Raw genomic sequence first — 9,442 nt, forward strand, 5'->3', positions numbered from 1 at the left:
ATAGGAACAAAATGTTACTCCTGTCCTTGAGGAAACCATACTTTATAAGAATGAGCATACACAGAAGAGAGAATTAGCAATCTGTGGGGTCAGTACTCATACCATAAAATTAAATAACGGTGATCCAAATTTTGTTAGTAGATGACATTCAGACTTTAAACATGCAAGCAAAGATATTTCTTCAGGAGCTGGAGGCAAATGTCACTTGCTTAAGTTCATATTTGGAACAAAGAAGGTTGACAATTATAGCACATGTCAAAATAAAATTTCTAGTTTGAAAAAATTTTAATTGCTTACATATTTCTTCTTAATATCATATTAAACAGGTGTTATTAATGAATAGAACATTAAAACTGGTATTTCAGAGATTAGAAAAGAAGTGAGAGCAATTAAAATACTTTTTTTTGATTTGGGGGATTTTTGTTTATGAGATACCATTGATTATTTATACCCTAAAAGAATGTGGAGGACACAGGTCAGTGGGGAAATAAAAAGAAAAACTTCTGTCTCTTGATGAAGAGAGATGACAGGCAGATACATAATGATTAATTATAGTACAAAAATAATGTAAGTAATTACATCTCAGAGAAACATAGTTACCTATAGTTGTATGGAGCCAATTACATTAATTTTTAGTTATTAGGAAAGAGGGAAGAATAAGAGACTAACAGTATTTCTTAAGTGATTGTTAAGAAATTTCAGTTTTAAGAAAAATTCTCCTGTAAACATATATTATTATCATGAATCTTTTTGATAGAGTTGACTCAGGTAGCTTTAGCGTAGTCCTTCAGTAGAAGATGTGATTATATTTGTGACAAGGAGGCCTTGTGATCTCTTGTTTTGTCTACCCAACCCAAGGTGGTTTTATTTTTATTTTTTTTTTTCTTCTTTTCTTTTAAAATTTTTTTCTATGGAGGATATTTAGGCTTGCCATTAAACTAAAGATTATCACTTTTTCCCCTCCTAGCTAAGCACCTTCATTTGCTTGATATCTTGAGTTCTTATTTTCTTTTTTTTTTTTATTCTTTTTTTATTTTTTTAATTTCAGAGGCATGCTCCCCATCCTGAACCCTCCTACATGTGAAATGTCCGAGATGCCAGTCCAGGTTCCGATGCTGGATGCCATGGGGTTTGCGCTGGGAAGGCCCAGGGGATGGAATAGGCTGGGAGGAGGAGGGTCCAAGGTGGTTTATATTGTTGCCATTGTCCCGACTCTTTGAGGCACCGTGGGAGCCCACCAGGCTCCTTCCCAACCAGGCAAGGATAGGTTGCCAACCTGGGATCTTCCCAACCCAGGGATCGAACCTGGGTCTCCTACATTGTAGGCAGATGCTTTACCGTCTGAGCCACCAGCGAAGTCATATTGTAGCTATGGGGGCGGGGGGGGGGGTGGAAATCTTACCATTTGATCAATGTAGAGTTGCTATTTCTTCATCTCAAAGGATTAAAAATTGCTTTGTGTGTATGTGGTTGAGGTTGAGTTGGGGTCCCATTATAATGAGTGGAGCCAGGATGAGGATGTTTGAGAACCACTGCCTTGGGTCATGAGACCTGCATCCACTTGCTGCTTTTAGCCAAGTCGTGTTTTATTTCACTTGAAAGTTTGCTTGGTGATTTTAGGTGGACAATAAAATTCAGTCATGGTGATTCCAATCTTGTTGGGAGATGGCAAATCAGCTCTTACAATTATATCATCAAAATAGCTAAACCTATTGCCTAAATTTGTTGTTTTGGCTGCATAAAGTCTTTGTAGTCAAATCCATGTTGAAAATTAGCCAACAATAAGGGCTGAAAAGAACTTTAAGGAAAAGTTAAGGCAACTTTAAGATACCAGGGAACATTTCATGCAAAGATGGGCTCGATAAAAGACAGAAATGGTATGGACCTAACAGAAGCAGAAGATATCAAGAAGAGGTAGCAAGAATACACAGAAGAACTGTACAAAAAAGATCTTCATGAACCACATAATCACGATGGTGTGATCACTGACCTAGAACCAGACATCCTGGAATGTGAAGTCAAATGGGCCTTAGAAAGCATCACTATGAACAAAGCTAGTGGAGGTGATGGAATTCCAGTTGAGCTATTTCAAATCCTGAAAGATGATGCTGTGAAAGTGCTGCACTCAATATGCCAGCAAATTTGGAAAACTCAGCAGTGGCCACAGGACTGGAAAAGGTCAGTTTTCATTCCAATCCCAAAGAAAGGCAATGCCAAAGAATGCTCAAACTACCGCACAATTGCACTCATCTCACATGCTAGTAAAGTAATGCTCAAAATTCTCCAAGCCAGGCTTCAGCAATATGTGAACCGTGAACTTCTAGATGTTCAAGCTGGTTTTAGAAAAGGCAGAGGAACCGGAGATCAAATTGCCAACATCTGCTGGATCATCGAAAAAGCAAGAGAGTTCCAGAAAAACATCTATTTCTGCATTATTGACTATGCCAAAGCCTTTGACTGTGTGGATCACAATAAACTGTGGAGATTTCTGAAAGAGATGGGAATACCAGACCACCTGACCTGCCTCTTGAGAAATCTGTATGCAGGTCAGGAAGCAACAGTTAGAACTGGACATGAAACAACAGACTGGTTCCAAAAAGGAAAAGGAGTACGTCAAGGCTGTATATCGTCACCCTGCTTATTTAACTTATATGCAGAGTACATCATGAGAAATGCTGGACTGGAAGAAACACAAGCTGGAATCAAGATTGCCGGGAGAAATATCAATAACCTCAGATATGCAGATGACACCATCCTTATGGCAGAAAGTGAAGAGGAACTAAAGAGCCTCTTGATGAAAGTGAAAGTGGAGAGTGAAAAAGTTGGCTTAAAGCTCAACATTCAGAAAACGAAGATCATGGCATCCGGTCCCACCACTTCATGGGAAATAGATGGGGAAACAGTGGAAACAGTGTCAGACTTTATTTTTCTGGGCTCCAAAATCACTACAGATGGTGACTGCAGCCATGAAATTAAAAGACGCTTACTCCTTGGAAGGAAAGTTATGACCAACCTAGATAGCATATTCTTTTGCAGAGACATTACTTTGCCAACAAAGGTCTGTCTAGTCAAGGCTATGGTTTTTCCTGTGGTCATGTATGGATGTGAGAGTTGGACTGTGAAGAAGGCTGAGTGCCGGAAGAATTGATGCTTTTGAACTGTGGTGTTGGAGAAGACGCTTGAGAGTCCCTTGGACTGCAAGGAGATCCAACCAGTCCATTCTGAAGGAGATCAGCCCTGGGATTTCTTTGGAAGGAATGATGCTAAAGCTGAAACTCCAGTACTTTGGCCACCTCATGTGAAGAGAGTCATTGGAAAAGACTCTGATGCTGGGAGGGATTGGGGGCAGGAGGAGAAGGGGACGACAGAGGATGAGATGGCTGGATGGCATCACTGACTCGATGGATGTGAATCTGGGTGAACTCCGGGATTTGGTGATGGACAGGGAGGCCTGGAGTGCTGTGATTCATGGGGTCGCAAAGAGTCGGACACGACTGAGCAACTGAACTGAACTGAAGGCAACCTTTTCATCTTGGAAATGATAACTTTTGTGATGAACTGAAGAGACCACAGAATACTTTCCCAAGGCAGTACAAAATTTCTACATGCAAGAAAGTGGTTTTGACCTAAAACTTCCAAAGTAGATGTTTCATTTATTAGATTATTATTCATGGTCCCCTATGTTTAGACTCGGAGAAGGCAATGGCACCCCACTCCAGTACTCTTGCCTGGAAAATCCCATGGATGGAGGAGCCTGGTGGGCTGCAGTCCATGGGGTCACTAAGAGTCAGACACGACTGAGCGACTTCCCTTTCACTTTTCACTTTCATGCATTAGAGAATGAAATGGCAACCCACTCCAGTGTTCTTGCCTGGAGAATCCCAGGGACAGGGGAGCCTGGTGGGCTGTCGTCTATGGGGTAGCACAGAGTTGGACACAACTAAAGCAACTTAGCAGCAGCAGCAGCATGTTTAGACTGGGTCCGCTCTAAGGATGGCAGAACTGGAGAGGCTAAAATTGACCAGTGACTTATAGAGGCAAGTATGTAAACTTAATGAATGGCAGGAGCTTGGGACTGTCAGTACCTATGTCAGTAAAGGTGATCTTTATCTTTGCTGTCGTTGAATCCCATGAACTCTGCTCATACCACATTGTCCTTTGTAATGTGTCCAAGCTTAAACATTATAATATGTCCAAGCTTAAACATCAAACTTTCCTTGGAAGTATCACTCAGTCATGTCTGACTCTTTGCAACCCCATGGACTGTGTCCCTTCAGGCTCCTCTGTTCATGGAATTCTCCAGGCATGAATACTGGAGTGGGTAGTCATTCCCTTATCCAGGGGATCGTCTTGACCTAGGGATCAAACCTGGGTCTTCTGCATTGCAGGCAGATTCTTTACTGTCTGAGCCATAGTGGAAGCCCTGAAACAGTCACAGATTCTTAGCTTGGTGCTTTTATGTGTCTGGTGTCAAAATTTAGTGCATAATACAAATCCATCAATACATGATCCATTGGTAAGAGAAAATTGACATGTTAGAAAGCAAAAGTGAATGCTAAATTAGCAATTATGTAAATTTAAAACATAACTGTTTTAAGTGTCATAAGGCATTAGTGCAAGAGTTTTGTATACATGTTATGTTTCTGCTTTTTAAAAGGGATCTGGGGTAATTGACTTGCTTCAGTAACCAGTGGTTTTCTGGGTAGTCGTCTTCAACCATCTCCTGCTCTGCTTGGCTCTGCATCCTTTCTGCTCTTCAGATGAGCTTGTGGTGTACTACTGTCTTATGTGTTTCTGTGTTAGCAGTAATTAGACTGGAATTGGGGTTTTGCAAGATACTTAGTTTCTCTTTTTTAATTTTTTTTTTGTAAAATGAGGATAATATTTGCCTTGAAGATTTATTTTAACGATGTACATAAATGTATGTAAAGTTCTTCCTGCTCAATAAATGTTCAGCAAACTAACTAAAACTATGTTCATCCAGGGAAATGTCTGGTTTCTCTTTGTCTTGCTTTAGGGTGGATATTCAAGAAATATTGCCAAATAAGAAACTACTCAGATGCAAACACAAGAGCACATGCTGAAACTGGCTTATAGATGCAAGCCAGCTGGCTGCTCTAGACAGTCTTAGGAAGAAACTCTTCTTCATCTAATTCATAAATGAAATATCCAAGCTTAACTGGCTTTTTGTGTGTGTGTGTGTTTTGCTTTCTGTTTTAATTTTTGTGAGCTCTGCATTGCTACATAATGTGACAACATTAACCAGAGGGTACAAGAATAAACTAAGTGGGTGGATGTTCACAACGCAGTGTTTACAACCATCTCTGTGAAAGAGTCTAGAGATGGTTCCATGTAGGAAACCTTCTGTATGGATGATGTGACCTCAGGCTAGCACAGCTGATAAATGAGAAAGGCAAACATATATATGGGGTATATATATGTGTATATATACACACACACACACACACACACACACACACACACAGGCTCCTTTGTCCATGGAATTCTCAAGGCAAGAACACTGGAGTGGGTGGTCATTCTCTTCTCCAGGGTATCTTTCCCCAGGGATGGAACCCGGGTCTCCTGCATTACAGGCAATTTCTTTACCATCTGAGCCACCAGGGAAGCCTATATAAATATATATGGCATTTATTTCCATACTTTTATACTCTCCCTTCATCACAGGGCTGGAAACATGAGAATCTTATTTTCCAGACTCCTTTGCTTTTGTTATTGTGGCTGTAATCTACATTATTATAACAAAACACAAGAAAGTAATGTCAATAAAATGAACTCATCCAAGATTCTGAAGGCAGAATTGAGGCTTAGTGAGCCCTTATATGAAAAACATAAGAATTTCTGTGCAATATAAATAATAATTTCCATAATTTGATTGTATAAGTTTGGAATTGTGAAGGGAGTCTTTCTACAACCCCTGTGACTTAAAGCAAGAAATACCTGCTCAGCACTTGCTGCAAAGGTTGAATCCTTTATTAGAAAGATGAATGACTTTTCTTTTCCTTTTGCTTGCTCTTTTTATGTGACATTGTTTGAGAGACTGAGCACAGTATTTTTAAACAGATGATACGATGTCACCTTTGAGTGGCAGAAATTTAGAAGCAACGGTGGAGGGTTTCATTATGATTTCCTCCTATGAGTCCTATGATAATCTTAGCATGAAACCCGAAAGTTACTCCTCCTTGCCTTTGTGATGAAATCACACTGAGGAGCAACATTAAGACAGTGATTGGAAGGAAAGGCACTCACAGGAGGGTAGGACTGAAATTTTCATCTAAGGAAACAGCCCTAGACTTGCAAGAAGGGAACCGCATGTATTACTGAGCAATGTGATGGTTCTTCCCTATGGATAGCTCATCTCCAAGAAGCGTTCAATCAGGTGAGCTATCAACAAGATCTGGCCTTTGATAAACACATCCATTTTAATAGCAGTTCCTGAGATGAAAGGTTCAGATTCTTTCAACTTCATGGCACTCAGTTTCTGCAGCCTGAAAACATGAAATGATAACTTCCTAGTGTGCTGCCTTTAAAACCATCAAATTATGCTAGAATCATCCTTTTAGACATAAAAGGAGATGTAAGATGTTACTAATTAACCCATCTCCGTGATTATTCCTAAAATGATTTAAGGCAACTGGCTATATGATGTGATGGGAAAATACTCCTTCTTGGCCTGATGTAAACTGACAGATTGCCCAAGATAATCTTTATGTTGTCTTGCATAACATACGAGAACGTTTTGGGAGTCCATCATTTAAAACCTGATTGCAAGGGATCATATTAAAATGGAATCTGAATAATTAATCTCCCAGTGTAGAGTTTAAGGTAAGCCTGAATTCATCCTAAAATCTACCCCCTCTTTGGACCGTTGTGGCTCTGAAGCTTACATGTATCCACAGAGTTGATGTAAACCCAATTCCCTGGAAAATTAGAAGACAAGGACTCGTTCTCTGTTCTAGTTACTATCTTGGTGAATCTGGCAAATGGTTGTCACCTTTCAGTGGCACAAATTTTGTAACTAAAGGAGGATGTTATCCAATCTCTATATCACATGAATTCTAAAACTGTTTGGTGATCTGGAGGGAGGTTGGTTAAAAGGATAGCACACTTTTTCTCTAGTGAAATGACCCTTAACTTGCAGGAAGGTAATTGTATTAGCAGGATTACTGAATAACATGCAGTTTCTTCCTTGACCATATAGGTTTCCACTGAAACAAAAGGTGTCAGTTTTCTCTTATTGAGAAATTTTTTTGGCCAATATTTTACAAGAAACTTCTGCTTTTACAAGAAATGTTTTCTAAAAGAGTTTAAACAGCAGGAAGAGAAGGGGACAATGGAGGATGAGATGGTTATATGGCATCACCAACTCGATGGACCTGAGTTTGAGCAAGCTCTGGGAGTTGGTGATGGAGGGATGGATGGTGGGGCTGGCATGCTGCTGTCCATGTGGTCACAAAGAGTTGGACACGACTGAGTGACTGAACTGAACTGAAACAGCATAAGTCACAAGAGCCAAAAGATGGAAGCAAAGCAGGTACCCATGGGCAGATAAATGACCAAAGGAAATGTGGTGGCTACTACAGACAGTGGACTATTTTTCAGCCTTAGAAAGGAATGGAATTCTGAGGCATACTACAACATAGATGCACATTGAGGCTATTATGTTATGTGAAATAAGCCAGTCACAAAGGACAAATATCGTATGTTCCACTTTCATAAGGTACCCAGAATAGTTCAGTTCACAGAGGTGAAAAGTAGGATAGTGATTGATGGGGCTGGGGAAATAGGGGGTGGGGAGTTAGTGTTTAATGGGGGTACAGCTAACGTTTGGGAAGATAAAAACGTTCTAGAAATAGATAGAGGTAATGGTTGCATAACAACATGTGCATACACTTTAAAGCCACAGAATTATGCACTTAAAAATGGTTAAAATGGCAACATTTATGTTATATATATTTTATCACAGTTTAAAAAATACATTTAAAAAGGAAAAAAGAGTTTTAAAATTTCTAGGGCCTCCCTGGTGGCTTAGTAGTAAAGAATCCACCTGCCAATGCAGGAGACATGGGTTCAGTCCCTGGTCTGGGATGATTCCATGTGCCACAGGGCAACTAAGTCCATGCATCACAACTATTGAGCCTGTGCTCTGGAGCCTGGGAGCCACAACTACTGAACCCACATGCTGCAACTCCTGAAGCCTCACACCCTAGAGTCCAGGCTCTGCACCAAGAGAAAAGCCCATGCAGCAGTGAAGACCCAGCACAGGCAAAACCATTATTTTTTTAAAAAGACTCTGGCTGCATCTTCATTTTCATCCCTTTTCCTAATTTAAGAAGGAGATAAATATCACTTCTCTAAAATTCTGTGTCCCCACTGCTTTAAGGCCAAATAAAATGTCACCAAAAGTGCTTTTTTTTTTTTTTTGCTTCTTTTAAGGTGTTTCTCTTGGTAGACCATCAACTCAGACATATTTGTGTGGCCCAACTTCATAAAATAGAGTTGCGTCTAGCACTGGTTTTACAATTACAAAAAATGGAAGGAAAAATACTGTTGTCATTTTAGGAAATTGCTTTTTTGGAGATAGTGTACATGATGTTAAAGATGTGATATTATCATGTCTTTTTTATTACTCAATATGTTTTAAAATGTACAGTTGGGCATCAAGCTAAAGATATTTATGAAATATTTTCTTTTGCTAAGGTGAACCCCACCAATCAATGATATATTTCTTGTTCCCTTATGAATATTTGACTAATCTTACTGTTCTTTTATTTTTCTGAAGTAGGCTAATAGAAGGCTTTTTAAAGTAGGCTACTAGGCTAATGTAGCCTACTTACTTAAAGTAGGCTAATAATGCCTTCAAAAGATGTTTATTTTTCTGTTTACTTTCTGAGATAATAACTATCATGAATACCTTTATGTGTCAAAAATTCATGCCAAAAATACTCAAGAGAGAATGATTTTTCCATTTTTTTTAAAGTAGAATCACAGTAATTTATCCAGTGTTTCAAAATTCAAATTACCATTCAAAAACTTGCATGAGATTTATTTTAGAAGAGTTGTCTTTCCCCACAGAATGGTGGTAAAAGGTGAGAAAATATGACTCCAAGAGCCTAGACATATTTTGACAGAATATAAAGCATTTAGAATTTTCCTTAATTAGTCCATTTTTATTATGAGTCTCTTGTTAACTTTTGACAGAAGAATTTCATAAATGATTAATTCTTCCACGGATAAACTAATTTAAAATAAAACAATCATTACAGAGAATAATCAATAGCTAGTAGCATTGTGTTGAATTTGAAGGTGAAAGCATTTATAATGCAAGCACAGCTACACTTAGAAGTTTCAGGAAAGTTATTCGCACAAAAGTGGAATAAGCTATAAACAAGGCAAAGGCCGGGAAGGGTGAGACAGAACTTTT

The sequence above is a fragment of the Bos mutus genome, chromosome 12, assembly GCF_027580195.1.
Source record: "Bos mutus isolate GX-2022 chromosome 12, NWIPB_WYAK_1.1, whole genome shotgun sequence".
In the NCBI taxonomy this organism is placed as follows: Eukaryota; Metazoa; Chordata; class Mammalia; order Artiodactyla; family Bovidae; genus Bos; species Bos mutus.